Source organism: Phyllostomus hastatus, unplaced genomic scaffold (assembly GCF_019186645.2).
Source record: "Phyllostomus hastatus isolate PE091 unplaced genomic scaffold, TTU_PhHast_1.1 phas_contig_38, whole genome shotgun sequence".
Lineage (NCBI taxonomy): Eukaryota > Metazoa > Chordata > Mammalia > Chiroptera > Phyllostomidae > Phyllostomus > Phyllostomus hastatus.
The window spans coordinates 17,598,102-17,614,914 of record NW_025333869.1 but is presented as its reverse complement, the minus strand read 5'-3'; positions in this window follow the sequence as shown (position 1 = coordinate 17,614,914).

Below are 16,813 nucleotides of genomic sequence, written 5' to 3'. Positions count from 1 at the left end.
TGTTCTGGCCTAGAACTCTTTTCTCTATCTTTGCAGAATTGTTTGTGTTCATTCAGATTTCAGCTTAAATATTATCTCTGGACAAAGGGCTTTTCCCTAGCCATTTAACTTTAAGTAGCCCCTCTGTCATGAAATTGTAATTCTCCACTTAGCTTATAATTTATCTCTATGTAAAATAATCTTTATTTGGTTGCACATTATTGACCATCTGATTCCTTTAGAACAGAACAAAAGTATTCTTCAGCTGCTGTATTTCCACCTAGAAGAGTGTCTGGAAACAGAGCTAATGCTTAATAGACATTAATGGAACAACTGAATCCTCCAGCATCATGTTCTAAAAGCAGCCCTCTTGATTCCTCTACAGCTAGAGTGAACATCTGTGACCACCTTTTCAGTGTTCTTACTTTTATAGGACAAGAGCTTTATTTGATTCACCTCCTTGTCTCTAAGGTGCAACCCAGGGTTGGGTACACAGAAGGACCCACTGAGAGAATGAGGAGAGAAGTAGAGACCATGAATGGCACAGATACCAGACCAGTGCATGGCTCTTCCATGCCTTGGTTTCCAGGGCTATCAGTTAGTATTGCCAAAGCCTAATCAAGTGACCTTTTTCAAGTCCCTGACCTGACTTTGATTTCTATCCTCCCCCAAACTTACATTCCCTCTTTAAAACACTTAGTCTTATCAAATGACTCAAAAGATTTGCTTTTTTTCCTGAAGTAAAGCAGGAACTGGACCACTTTTCTTTGACTATGCTTTGTAATTGGTGTTTTGACTTCTCAAAAGTTATCAGTCTTGTGTACTCAAGTCCTCATGCCCTGCTCAGCAGCCCACTCAGGTTCCTATTGTAAAGGAACCTGCCAGGCACTAAGGGGGACCATTGTAAAGATGACTCCTCTCAGGAATGTGTTTCCTAATGCCATTGACACAACTTTAAAGGGCCCACAGTCTCAGATAACAAGGAACATTCAACCCATAAAGCAAATGAACAGGCCTCCCAGAAAGGTGGAAATTTGAAACTGAGTGACTTACCTAAAACCAGAACCATACATGTGCTATAGACTTAGAGAAAGGGGTCTTGGGATAGAAGGGAGAGGATAAGGCAGGAGGAGGTAGGAATGTGCACTGCCAGCAAAAGGACAATAAGAAAGCCTTGACTTTATAATGGAAAATGATCCTCTTTTGAGCTCACATACCCACAAGTATGTCCTCTCATTGATCTGAAGATTGAATGTATGCTATTATTTTTATTTGCTATAATTATAATTAATAAATTTTCCTGTGTATGTCAAATGAAAAATTGTATTTCAAGTGTCTCAGCTCATCACAACCTAGTCCACTGTGGGGGCATACAAGCAATGAAGGACCTTACCCTTAACCCAGGAATCTCAGGATCTGTTCAGATGGAACCAGGTAAATTTAAATTCACCTTGCAAAAATTATCAAACACAGTAGGAAATAAGTAGAATGAAAGATGACTGAGATGACAAACCTTGGAAATAGTCCTCCAAGTGAGTATCCAAGATGTTGGCACACTAGGTGGATGTTATACTTGCCTCCTCCCAGGGCCACACTGGAATTAAAACTAAAACATAAAATAATCAACCTGAATACCCAACCAAAGAATAGCTGAATAGAAGTCTCACAAACAAGAATTCACAGAAGAAGCCACGATGAGACTGGTAGGAAGGATGGAGAGGTATAAAGGGCTGGCCCCACTCCCATGGGTATCGGCTGAGAATCCTGATGGTTATCTTAGCAGCAAAGCTTCCCCCCTAAGGAGCATGGGGTCTCAGTTACACATTAGGTTCCCCATCCCAGGGCATAAAAGCCAGAAAGAAGTGCCCACATAACACCTGGCTGTGAAAATCAGCAGGGGTTTTGTCCATTGGGAGACAGAGGAGTTTGCTAGAGTCTCAGGTACCCTCTTAAAGAGCCAATGCACCAAATCTTATTTGCAGTGGTTCACCCTGGGCTCTGGCAGAGGAAAGGTAGAACAGACTAGAAGTCATGTGAGGCTCTCCTCACATGAGCCTGGTGTTCATGGCTCTGGGGAGAGAGGTCAGGGCACAGTAGCTAAGACCGCTGTGCTGAATCATTCTTCCACCCTGTAGATGCCATCTTTCTTGGGTGGAACATGCCTCTTCCTACAACATCAGCCTGAGGGAACACCACAGCACCACCATCTGGACTCCTTGTTTCCCCACCCTGCAGAGATTATGCCCTGCTAAGGAGTCAGTTGCCTGGCCCAGGGTGTCAGGGTGAGATCCAGGCAGATTCAGGGGTCTCAGTGACTGAGCAGTGTAGCTTTGGGTCAGGAACCATTTTTCTCACTTTCCAATGAACCTTACCGACACCTCCCCCTCACAGGAGATATTCTAACTCCACCCTCAGGGGGTCGAGATGGCCCCCACACTCTCAACTCCTGGTGGCCCCACCCGGCTGAAGTCTGGGGAGAATCTGGGACAGACTGAGTTGTGTGTCTCTGGGGTGGGGGCTGCTCCGCCTACCTTGCCCCAGGCCTGACTGACACCTCCCCCTCATACATGATCCACTATCCCCACATTTCTGACTCCCCAAACCTTGCCCTGTTGAGCTCAGTTATAGGGAACCATTCCTCATGGTGTGGGGAATGTAGACCAGCACCTGACTTGGAAAGTCCCAGTAGGGAGTGAGGCGGGACACAGGACCCACACCTATGGATAGGTTTTCCCATGGGAATCAGGTCTGCATTGTACCTAGGCTGCTATGAGGCTTGCTTTTGCTAAAACTCCCTCACCCTGGATTGAGGCAGCAAATGTTTACTGCATATCTTTAAAGTAACTTCCTAAAATCTGTAGTAAACCTCCCAAGTATGAAGGTTAACCAGTTCAACCACCTTCCCCTTGCATCTGAAACATCCTTCTCTTTGAAGTAATTAGCAACATTCTTTGCTTTGTTATCTGTAAAAGGTAATCACCTACAGCAAACCTGTGCATAGTAAAGGAAGACCATCCTCAATGTAATGTACCCAGAAAAGCAATAAAAACCTATCAAGGTGGGGGTCAGGAGCCCTCTCACTTAGAGAGTGGCCATGCCATCCCTTTTTCTCCACAGGACTTCTGTAGTCCATGTGAATTTGTTCATCAAAGCCACAACACCCAGACCCCGTGGGCTAGAGTCCACATCACTCAGTCTCCTGTCAGAATCTTGGACAGACTGAATTGTGTGGCTCTAGAATGGGGATCATTTTTTCCCTCACATGCCTGACCAGTGCAGAGCCCTCCCTTCATGTGGCCAAATCTCAGGCTATTTGGACATGATAAGCTCTGCTGGCATCATCCTGATGACTCCCTGAGACTCTACCTTGCCACAAAAGTCTGTAGGCATCTGGTGGCTGGCTACTAGAATTAGTATACCCTGGGACATTTGCTGTGTGGCCTTAGGTCTGGCACTGGCACTGAGTTTGAACATGTTTCATTCTGGTAAACACCATTCTCTCCTTCCTGGTGACTCACTGAGAACATACCTCATGTAACTAGAGTACCACTAGAACCTCTTTCAGTGACTGAGCAAGCCTGTAAGGCAGCCAGCAGGTAGATGCAGTCAGAGATGGATCTCAGGGTGTCTTGGGAGTTTGCTGACCTGCTCCTGGGCCTGGTGCTAGTAAAAGCTGGCTTTGTTGTGCAGGTTGGTCCTTCCTGTACACATCCAGTCCCAGCAGAGGCAGCTACAAAATGTGGATCACTTCGTAGCCCCAAACAGGTTTCCTAGGGTCAATCACAGGCAGTGTGTGACATTGGTCTGCATCACAGCCCCTCCCAAGGGACCCCAGGACCAACATATCCAGTGACCAGCTTCAGACAACATCATAGCAGGATCCAATTAGCTTTACAAATGGAATATCCAAAAGGAGATCTTGGCAGGCACAGACCCTACTGAGGTAATTCCACTCTGTGTAGTCAGCAGTTCATGTGCTGTGATCAGAGTTGATCTTCACAGCCAGCCAGCCTGAGAGTCAACCACACACACAAATGAGTCAATAGCAATCAAGAGTCAATTACAACAGAAGGGCCAACATAACCCACATAAGGGACATACATGGAACACCAAGATCAGGCAATCAAGAAGACTGTACCACTGTGTCCCACAGGATACCTACTACATAAGGTCACCCTATGAAGACTAGGAGTCATAGAAAGCCTATGTAATACATAGAAACAAATACAAAAACACAGCCAAAATGGGGAGGTAAAGAAACAAGCCCTAAATGAAACAACAGGAGAAATCTCCAGAAAAAGAGCTAAATGAAATGGAGGCAAGTAATTTATCAGATATAAAGTTCCAAAAAATGGTTATAAGGATGCTCAAAAAACTGAGTGACAACTTAAACAAAGAGATAGCAAGCATAAAAAAGGACATAGAAACACTTTTTAAAAATTCAGTTGTAAAAGAAGAATATACTAAAAGGAATAACAATAGGTTGGATGGAGCAGAGGATCAAATTGGTGATTTGAAAGACAAAGTAGCAGAAAGCACCCAACAGAGAAGCAAAATGAAAAAAGAATAAAAAAAAATGAGAATAGTTGAAGGGACCTCTGGGACAAAATGAAACCTAAAAACATATTCATCATAGCAGTAACAGAAGGTGGACAGCAAGGGATCAAGAATTCATTTCAAGAAATAATGACTGAAAACTTACTTAGTCTGTTGAAGGCAAAAGACATACAAGTCCATAAAGTTCAGAGAGTCCTAAACAAGATTAACCTGAAGATGCCCACACCAAGACACATCATAATTAAAATGGTAAGATTTGAAGACTAAAAGAATCTTAAACACAGCAAGAAAAAGACAGTCACCTACAAGGGAGTTCCCCTTCTGTCAGCTGATTTCTCAACAGAAACATTTCAGGTCAGAAAGGATTGGCATGAAATAGTCAAAGTGATGAAAAGCAACAAAATCCAATCAAGAATACTTTACCCAGCAAGGCTATCATTTAAAATAGAAGGAGAAATAAACAGCATCCCAGACCAGAAAAAGCTAAAGGAGTTCATTTGCCACCAAACCAGTATTACAAAAAATGTTAAAGGGTTTTCTAGAAGGAGGAGGAGGGGAGGAGGATGAGGAAGAGGAAGTGAAGAAGAAGGAGATGAAGAGTAAGAAGAAGGAAAGGGAGGAGGAGGAGGAAGAGGAGAAGAAGATGAAGAAGAGGAACACAGCTAAAAGAATAAAATGACAATAAATGCATACATATCAATAATCACCTTAAATGTAAATGGCTTGAATGCTCCAAACAAGACACATAAGGTAGCTGAATGTCTTGGCTGGTGTAGCTCAGTGGATTGAGTGCCAGTCTGCAAACCAAAGAGTCAAAGGTTTGTTTCCCAGTCAGCATACATGTCTGGGTTGTGGGCCAGGCCCCCAGTAGGGGGCGTGTGAGAGGCAACCACATATTGGTGTTTCTTTCCCTTTCCCCTCTCTCTAAAAATAAATAAATAACATCTTAAAAAAAACATAAGGTAGCTGAATGAATAAGAAAACAAAACCCATATATATGCTGACTAGAGACATGAATGAAATATACAAACAGACTGAAAGTAAAGGAGTGGAAAAAATATTTCATGCAAATAGAAATGAAAAAACTGGGTAGCAATATTTATATTTGACAAAATAGACTTTAAAATAAAGGCTGTAGTAAAATACAAAGAAGAATACTACATAATGATAAGTGGAATAATCCAACAAGAGGATATAACCCTTGTAAACATTTAGGTACCCAACATAGGAGCACCTAAATATATAAAGCAAATCTTCATGGACATAAAGGAAGAAATGGACAGTAATACAGTTATAGTAGGGGATTTTTAACACCCAATTGACATCAATGGACAGATCTTCCAGGAAGAAAGTCAAAGGAAACAGAAGCCTTAAATGACACATTGGATCAGTTGGATTTAATTAATATCGTCAGAGCATTTCACTCCAAAGTAACAGAATACACATTCTCTTCAAGTGCACATGGAAAATTTATTAAGACAGACCACATATCAGGACAGACAAAAGGTCTCAATAAATTTAAGAAGATTGAAATCATATTACATATCTTCTTTAACCACAATGGTATGAAACTGGAAATTAACTGTAAGAAAAATTGAAAAACACACAAACACATGGAGGCTAAATAACATGTTACTAAACAATGAGTTAGTTAACAATGAGATCAAAGGAGAAATAAAAAAATACCTTGAAACAAATGAAAATAAGAACACAACCCAAAAATCCATGGGACGCAGAGAAAGCAGTCCTAAGATGGATATTCATAGCATTATAGGTGTACTTCAAGAAACAAGAAAAATCTCAAATAAACAGTCTAACTTTACACTTACAGGACTTAGGAAAAGAACAGCAAAGCCCAAAGTGAATAGAATAAAGGAAATAATAAAAATCAGGGAAGAAAAAAAATAAAATGGAGTCTAAAAAAGCAATACAAAAGACCAATGAATCCAAGAGCTTGTTCTTTGAAAAGATAAATGAGATTGACAAAGCTTTAATGGGATTCATCAAGAAAAAAAAGAGAAAGGAACCAAATAAATAAAATAAGAAATGAAAGAGGAGAAGTAACAACTGATATGACAGAATTACAAGGAATTTATAAAAATATTATGAACAAGTGTATGCCAACAGAGTGGACAATATATTAGAAATGGATGAATTCTAGTAACATACAATTGTCCTGAATTGCACAAGGAAGAGTTAGAAAATCTGAATAGACCAATCACAACTAATGAAAATAAAGCAGTAATAATAAAAAAACTCACAACGAACAAAAGTTCTAGCAACAAAGGCTCCACAGGTGAATTTTACCAAGCAATCTAAGAACTAATACTTCTCCTTCTAAAAGTATTTCAAAAAATTCAGAGTCAGGTAAGTGTTCCAAGTTCATTTTAACTTTTTCCAGATTTTTTTCTAATTTTTTTTTATTGTTGTTCAAGTACAGTTGCCTCCATTTTCCCCCACCACTACCCCCCCACCCCTCCACCCCCCACCTCCCACCCTCACTTCTTCCTCGCTTTGGTTTTGTACATGGGTCCTTTATACATGTTCCTTGACAACCTTTCCCCTTCTTCCCTCCATTATCACTCATCTCCATCCCCTCTGGTTACTGTCAGTTTGTTCTTTATTTCAGTGTCTCTGAGGATATTTTTTTGCTTGTTTGTTTCATTGATTAGGTTCAACTTATAGGTGAGATCATATGGTATTTGTCTTTTACCACCTGGCTTATTTCACTTAGCATAATGCTCTCCAGTTCCATCCATGCTGTTGTGAAGGGTAGTAGCTCCTTCTTTCTTTCTGCTGCATAGTATTCCATTGTGTACATGGACCATAGTTTTTTGACCCAATCATTTACTGATGGGCACCTAAGTTGCTTCCAGCACTTGGCTATTGTAAATCGTGCTGCTACAGACATTGGTGAAACACCAGTTCAAAAGGACCTATGCACACCAAGCTCATTTTACAAGGCTAGTATTATCCTAATTCCAAAACCAGATAAGGATACTACAAAGAAAATAAATTATAGGTCAATAACTCTGATGAACATAGATGTTAAAATACTCAAGAAAAAAAGCAAAGGGGAAGAATCACAGTCCTGGAAAATTTTGCCTTATGGACCAGTTTTCAGAAATGTATCCATTTCTCTTGGTGGGAAATAGCTATAATTTGATTTTATATGGTAAAACCATATAAACTATATGATATATGGTGAATGGTAAGGTGTGGTTTTGTATTCAACTTTTAAAATAATAGGTTTTTTAAATTTAGAGATGGTGGCAAGAGAAGACGGAGCAGTGTTAACTTCCCTCTGCACACAGGTGAAACACCTAGCTAATCTTCTGAGGAACAGAGTGAACAGCCAACAGTAACCCAGCATATATGAAGATGGAAAACCAAAAATTGTGGAGGACACTGAAAAATCAGATGAGTAGATGGGAACTGTGAACACCAGTACACCTGCTCGAAGAGGAAACCCACCAACAAAGGAACCACCAACAAATAACAACAGAAGAAGGTGAAGGAGGAAGTAGAAGCCACACTAATCTCAATCCAGGACTGATCTGGAAATACAACTAAATAGTGGATAATTACCCACAACAAACAACTGAATAAGAGTGAGAGAGAAGCCTCAAAACCTCATACACACAGAAGAACCAGCTTCAACACAACCTGTTCACACCTGCACAACAGAATACAAGATGTGGTGGATGAAGTGACCCTTAGTTAACCAGCTGGTGGGAAGGACACACCAAAGAAACACCCAACAACAATCAAAACCCAAAGACATACAAAGACCCAATACAAATGACAGCCCAAGACCAGTGAACTCAGGAGATCAAGGAGTCTGCACCACTGAATCTCACAGGTATTCTACCACAGAGGTTCACACCATAAACCCAGGGAGTCAGAACACATCAATTTAAGAAGCAGAGGCTAACGAGAAGACTCTCACAAACAATGGGAAGACAAAGAAACAATCCCCAAATGAAAGGAAAGGAGGAAGTCTCAGAAAGAATGCTAAATAAAATAGAGGCAAGTCAACTATCAGATACTGAGTTCAAACCACTGGTTATCAGGAAGCTCAATGAGCTCACAGAGAATTACCAGAAACCACAGGGAAAGTACAATGATCTCACTGCAAACTATATCAACATGAAAAAGAAAATAGAAACTATCAATAAGGGCAAAGAGGAAATGAAGAATACAATTTCTGAACTGAAGAACACAGTAGAAGAAATTAAAAGCAGTCTAGATGAAGCAAAGGGTGGGATCAGCAAGCTGGAGGACAAGGTAGAAAAAAACAACCAGAAAGAGCAATAAAAGGAAAAAATACTCAGAAAGAATGAAGATATGTTAAGGGAAATGCAGGACAACATGAAATGTAATAATATCTGTATAATAGGAATAACAGAAGGAGAAGAAGAGCAAGGGATAGAAAACCTATTTGAAAAAAGTAATGATGAAAAACTTCCCCAATTTGATGAGAAAAAGAATCACACAAATCCAGGAAACACAGAGTCCCAATCAAGAGGAACCCAAAGAGGCCCACTTCAAGACACATCAGAATTAAAATGGCAAAATTCCAAAATAAAGAGAAAATCTTGAAGGCAGCAAGGGAGAAACAGGAAGTAACATACAAGGGAGCTCCAATAAGACTAGCAGCTGACTTCTCAATGGAAATGCTCCAAGCAAGAAGAGAATGGCGAGAAATATTCCAAGTGATGAAAACCAGAGGACTATGACCAAGACTACTCCATCTGGCAAGGCTCTCAATTGAAATGGAAGGCCAAATAAGGAGTTTCCCAGACAAGAAGCCTCAAAGAATATGCCTCCTCCAAACTAGCTCTTCAAGAAATGCTAAAGGACCTGCTTTAAGAACAGGAAGAAAAAGAGTGAAAGAGAGAGGAACACAGTTATGAAGGAAGTAAAATATCAATGAATAAACACCAATCAATAATAACTTTAAATGTAAATGGATTAAATGCCCCAATCAAAAGGCATAGGATAGCTGAATGCATAAGAAAACATGACCCATACATATGCTACCTACAGGAGACCCACCTCAGAACAAAAGACTTACACAGACTGAAAGTGAAGGGCTAGAAACAAATATTCCAAGCAAATGGACAGGAAAAAAGAGCCAGGAGCAATATTCATATCAGACAAAATAGACTTCAAAAAAACAGCCATAAAAAGAGATCCAGGAGGTCACTTCATAATATTCAAGGGAGGAATCCATCAAAAAGACACATACATAGTAAATATATATGCGCCCAACATAGGAGTACCCAAATATATAAAGAAAATCTTGGAGGACTTCAAGAAAGAATTTGACAGCTACACAATTATAGTAGGGGATTTTAACACCCTACTGTCAAAAATGGATAGATCTTCCAAACAAAATATCAACAAAGATACTGAGGCATTGAACAATGCCCCAGATCAAATGGACTTACCTGATATATATAGAGAAACTTTCATCCGAAAGAAGCAAAATATGCATTATTTTCAAATGCACATGGAACATTTTGAAAGATAGACCACATGATAGGACACAAAATAAGCCTCAACAAATTCAAGAACATTGAAATCATTCCAAGCATTTTCTCCAACCACAGGGAACTAAAAGTAGAAACCAGCCTCAAGGAAAAAAAACACACAAAATACTCAAAATCATAGAGACTGAATGGAATGCTATTAAACAATGAGTGGGTTAAGAATGAGATCAAAGAAGAAATCAAAAAGTTTCTGGAAACAAATGAAAACAGACTCATAACAGTTCAAAACCTATGGGACACAGCAAAGGCAGGGCTGAGAGGGAAGTTCATAGCAATACAGGCCTACATAAAAAAGAGAAACATCTCAAATAAACAACCTAACCTTATGCCTACAAGAACTCAAGGAACAACAACAAAGACAGCTCAGAGCAAGTAGAAGGAAGAAAATAACCAATATCAGAGCAGAATTAGATGATATAGAGACTAAAAGCACAATTCTAAGGATTAATAAATCCAGGAGCTGCTTCTTTAAAAAGATAAACAAATTCAAAAAGCCTTTAAGCAGGTTAATCAAGAAAAAAAGAGAGAGAACCCAAATAAATACAATGAGAAATGAAAGAAGAGAGATTACAACTGATATCACAGAAATGCAAAGGTTTATAAGAAATTACTATGAAGAACTGTATGCAAAGAAATTTGAAAACCTAGGTGAAATGGACAAATTTCTAGAAAAATATAATGTTCTAAAACTAAATGAAGAAGAAGCAGAAAGCCTGAACAGACCAATAACAACTGACAAAATTGAAGCAATAATAATAAAAACTCCAGAGCCTGAGCAGATGGTTTCACAGGAGAATTTTACAAAGCTTTTAAGGAAGAGCGAACCTCTATCCTTCATAGACTATTTCAAAAAAATCCAAGAAGACAGAAAACTCCCAAGCTCTTTTTGTGAAGCCAGCATCATCCTAATCCCAAAACCAGATAAAGACATAACAAAGAAAGAAAATTGCTGGCCAATAACACTGATGAACATAGATACTAAAATCCTCAACAAAATATTCACAAATCATATCCAGCAATACATTAAAAAAATTACAGTACAATCAAATGGGATTCATCCCAGGGATGCACAGATGGTATAATATGGGCAGATCAATAAATGTGATAAATCACATAAACAAAAGCAAAGACAAAAATTACACGATCATATCAATAAATGTGGAAAAAGTATTTAATATGGTACAATGCCCACTTATAATTAAAACACTCAGCAAAGTGGGAATAGAGGGAACATTCCTCAACATAATAAAGGCCATATACAAGAGACCTACAGCCAACATCATACTCAATGAGCAAAAACTAAAACATTTCCCACTAAGATCAGCAACAAGACAAGGATGTTTGCTTTCACCACTCCTATTCAACATAATATTTGAAGTCCTAGCCACAGCAATCAGACAAGAAAAAGAAATAAAAGGCATCCAAATTGGAAAGAAGGAAACAAAACTGCCATTGTTTGCAGATGACATTATAGTGTGCATCAAAAATTCTATAGATTCCATAAAAAAACTGCCATACTTATTAAGTGAGTTTGGAAAAACAACATAATACAAGGTCAATATTCAGAAATCAAAGGCATTTTTGTACACCAACAATGAAATATGAGAAACAGAAATCAGGAACAGAAACAGGAAACAGAAATCAAACCATTTGATACAGCAACAACAACAAAAAAATAAAGTACTTAGGAATAAACCTAACCAAGGAGGTAAAAGACCTGTACTCAGAAAACTACACAACACTGAAGAAAGAAATTAAGGAAGACACAAACAAATGGAAGCATGTACCATGCTCATGGATTGGAAGAATTAACATAATCAAAATAGCCATAATACCCAAAGCAGTTTATAGATTCAATGCAATCCCTATTAAAGTACCCATGACATATTTCACAGATCCAGAACAAACACTTCAAAAATTTATATGGAACCATAAATGGCCCCAAATAACTGCAGCAATTTTGAGAAAGAAGAACAAAGTAGGAGGGATCATGATACCTGATATCAAAATGTATTACAAGGCCACTGTGATAAAAACAGCATGGTACTAAGAACAATCTGACAATAACCAGAGGGGAGTTGGGAGAATATAATGGGGGGAAAGGGGGGATGGGATTTCAGGAAAAACTGTGAAGGACACACAAACAAAACCAAGAGGGGGTGGAATTAGGGGAGGGAGATGGAGATGGCTGGGGGGGGAGTAGTGGGGGGGAAAATGAAAACAACTGTACTTGAACAACAATAAAATAAAATAATGAAATAAAACAAAAAAATTAAAGAATGAAATCTTACCTTTTGTTACAGCATGTATGGACCTGGTGGGTATTATGCTAACTTAAGTAAACCAGTCAGAGAAAGACGAACACCACATGATCTCATTTATATGTGGAGCCTAGTGAACAAAGTAAACAAATGAACAAAATAAGCAAACATACAAAATAAAAACAAACTCATAGATACAGAAAACAGATTGACAGCTGTTAGAGTGGAGGGTTTGGGGGACTGAGTGAAAAATGTGAAGGGATTAAGCAAAAAAAACCACCAAAAACCTAAAATCTCATAGATACAGACAGTAGTGTGAATAGTATAGTGATTACCAGAGGGAAAGAGTAGTGGGGAAATGTAGAAGACAATAAAGGGGGGAAAATGGTGATGGAAGGAGAATTGACTTTGCGCTACGAACACACAATACAATATAGAGATAATGTATTACAGAATTGTACAGCTGAAACCCATAAAATTTTATTAACCCACATCACCCCAATAAATTCAATAAAAATTTTAAAAAATAGTCTGACTGCTGACTCTGTGCAACAGATAATATTATTTTTAAAATATAGTATAAATATAGAATAAATAAGTAATAAATAGAAAAATTGAAATAAATTAATAAAAATAAAAATATGTTTAACGAACTACAGCAAGAAAAACAATAAAATAAAAACAGATTTTTTTGCAAAAAATAATAAATTAGGCAAATATGACTATTATAGTTTGAATTATTATTGCCCACATTTAACTTCTCCCTATCATAGAATTTTATATTCAAGTCCTTTGTAGAGTTTCCCACTAGATAGAGTACATGGAGTAAATACCTCAATCCTTTTGATATTTGGCTTGGTTTTATGACAGTGAGCAGACATGAAAGGATCAGCAGTTTTAAATGTGCTTGTAGGCTTAACATGGCCTCTTCTTGCTTTTTCCAATTATGGAAAGAATATGTCCCTGGTAGCCACTAATATTAGAATAATTATGTGATGTGGAACAGACACTTACCCACCTAAAAGACTGAAGTAATAAATAGCTATTAGAATTTAGCCAAGCATTGATGGTTAATAGCACAGTCTCTGAAATCTGACTTCCTGTTTTTATAGTCCAATCCTACCATTAGCTGGCTGCAAGATCTTTGACAAATCACTTTCATTTCTATTTGCATCAATATTCTTCTTAGTAAATTGAGAGTAATGGGGTTAAGGAAGATGACATGAGTTAATGCAAGGATAGTGCCTGGCACTTAGTAAATGTAATGAGAGTAGCAGGCACTAGACCGAGTAGAGTATATTCTAGGAATACAAGAATTGTTTGACATCAAAAAATGAATTCATGTAACTCACTAATTTAATTTTTGACAAGTTTAAGAGTCTCACTGCAGATATGTAGAATCTTAAAGCTGTAAGCTCTCCCTTTTCTCAAAACTAATACATGGTCTCAAAATTCTTCATACATTTCCTCCCAGACTCCTGCAATGAAAACTTTCTAGAATTGATTTAAAACATAATCAAAATGCATGATTATTATCCCACAGTTTTGTCATTGAGATCCTAGTTTCATCTTTGATTCATCACTACTTTGGCCATAGAGTTGTGTCTTCTTGAAGTGAAGGGTGCACAGTAGCTTTCTCTCTTATTTCTTTGCATATGTAAAGTGTAGAGAAAATGATGGTGCCAATGGTGGATAGTACCTGCTCACAGAAGAACCACATATCACTGGAGACAATGTTACTTCTTGGTCCACTCTAACTGGTTGTTGGGTCTCTTTATTGACTGATTACAAATGACAACCTTTCTCAGGAGCTAGTTATTCAGACAAGGGACTCTGTAAGGGTCTATAACTGGACATTCCCTACCTTCAACATCATATCAGTGGACATTTCAATTCATAGTCTCTTGTTCTTTCAGTCCCCATGTCCCTGTTTCAAGGGAAGCAACATGCTCATGATTAGAGTTTAAACCCTGGCTAACTTGCATGATATTCGCACAGCCCCAGGGAAACCATCTGAGTGATGGAAATACACATTGTCCCCAAACAGTCCTGCTCCCAGTTCTATTCTCCCATTTTCCATCTCCCCATGCCACAGCAAGATGAGGCCATCTGCTGATTTAGTATTTCAGTAATTTTAGAACAGGATATAATACCTGCATTTCTGCCTCAGGTAACTTAATCAGGGAAAGCAACGTAATTTGGACATCTCTATTTGCCAAGATTGGGAGGAAGATAGTATAGTCTCTTCCCTCAGTCCACAGGGAGAGAAGAGGAAGGGACAACTTCCATTCAAGATGGACCAGCCTTCCTTCCCCTCTTTACGGATCAAGGGGCTGGGAATTATTAAGTCACTCATGTTGAACAGACCCCTCCTTGCAGGTTCCATAGTTGGGTCCCTCGGGCATTTCTACAACCTTAAAATATGAGGCACGTAAAGCCTCTTACTCTCCCCTGTGAGATCCAGATGGTGGCACCCAGGAACAGTAGATGACTCAACCCACACTAGACACCATTTTAGTGTTATTAGATTAAAAGAAATGCCAAAGAATCATCTGATAAAGTTCAATACACATTCATGATTAAAATGAAGCACAGCAAGCTAGGAAAAAACCCCTAAAACAAGGAACATTTTCTATGATACAGTATTGGAAGTTATACATTCAGGGCCCCACCCAAAAGATATCTTTTATCATTGAATATCTTCAACAACATATAAGGGCTCCTGGCACCTTTAAAATAATATATAATAAATGTTAATTAAAAGATGTATGAGACTACTCCACACAATTAAGAAGACAGTTTAATTTAAAAAAATATATACTATCCTCAAATCAGGATTTTCTCCTCATTTTTTTGAATTCTTATTTCATCATGCTTTCCTACTTGGTTGATTCTATCTTCCTTCTGGTCCACTGTATTGTTTTGAGACCCAGTTTCCTTCCCTTCACTATTGGCTCTCTTCCGTTTATCTTCCTGCATCTCTTTTATGGTATCCTGCATCTTTTCGTCTAATTTGCACCCAAAATCAACCAATTCCATGAGCTTGCTGATCACCAGTGTTTTGAACTGTGCATCTGATAGACTGGCTATTTCTTGGTCGCTCAAAAGGATGAGTTCTGGGGCACAGATTTGTTCTATTTGAGCCATTGCTTTTTTGGTATGGTCGTTCTTGTTATGGTAAGGGGCAGAGCCTTAGGTGTTCACTGGGGCTGGGCACCCCAGTCACTAGATTGTGACCTTGTATGTGGGGGCGGGTGTGGGAGTGGGGACGGGAGGAAACAGTGGTGGTAGTTCCGTTCTCCTGGGATCTCAGTCCCTTCTCTGGGATCCTGAGCTGCGAGCTCTCCCCTGGTCCACAATTGCTGCCTTACTGGGTCCACTAGCCGCAGCTTGCATACTCAGGGACCACCACGGCGTTCTTGTGAGCCGCCAAGTTTTCCCTGACCTCCGCGCTCTGCCGACCCGCGTCCGCCCGGCTTGTCCTCTCGGCCCGCCTACCAGTCTGGAAGTACGGGTCTACTTCAACTTCTTGGCTGTCCGACTTCCATTCAGATAAATCCTCTATCAGTTCTGAGTGTTATTCTAGCTGTAAATTGTTGTTCTAATCTTGGTTGTGCGAGGAGGTACGGTGCGTCCACCTATTCCTCCATTTTGCCAGAAGTCCCAGGATTTTCTATTATATGTTTTTAATAAAGAATATTTTCAAAATATATATAATATTAACAATATATATGAAAGTTTGGGGCCTGAAAGGAATTGAAAAGATCACTGGATTCCATTCTATCTGCTACCAAACAAGCTTAGGCTAAGAGAGAGTAGTATCTTTCAGGTAGAAGTATTTTCTATTTGACACTGGTAGTGCAATAAAAAAATTAATCATAATAAATAAGCAAAATTTCTATCATTAATAAATATAATCAAATATTTATAAAATATAAAATGACCAATTATATTAGAAATATTAGGGGATAAATGAGAATCCATGAAGGTGGCTCAATATAAGTTCAACAAAAAAATAAATCTTATAAACCAGCAATAATTAATTTAAAATGTGATAAAGTGACATTGTAACAATAGCAAATAAAACCATAACATAAAAAAGGAACCTAATAAGAAATGAGAAAACATCAATTTTTAGAGGATTAGACTGTTCATCTGTAAAATAGGGAACATATACTTCTCCTTGCTCTTTGAATTTTGGGGAAGGTTCAATAATTTGTCTGCTGGGCCCTAAGCACATGTAGGAAGGTGACCAGATTAAAAATTACCATTCACAAAAGAGTGAAAAATATTTCTGCTCATTCCCATTTGGCTTTGTGGGTTTTGGTCCACAGCTTACTCTTGCTTAAGAAAAGAACTATATGCAGTGAGGAAGAGCATTCAAAGATGAGAAGGTGGGAGAAGTGGGAACCTTTCTGAAATGGGACATGTATATGGTTGCTTCCTTAAGCCAGTAGGGAC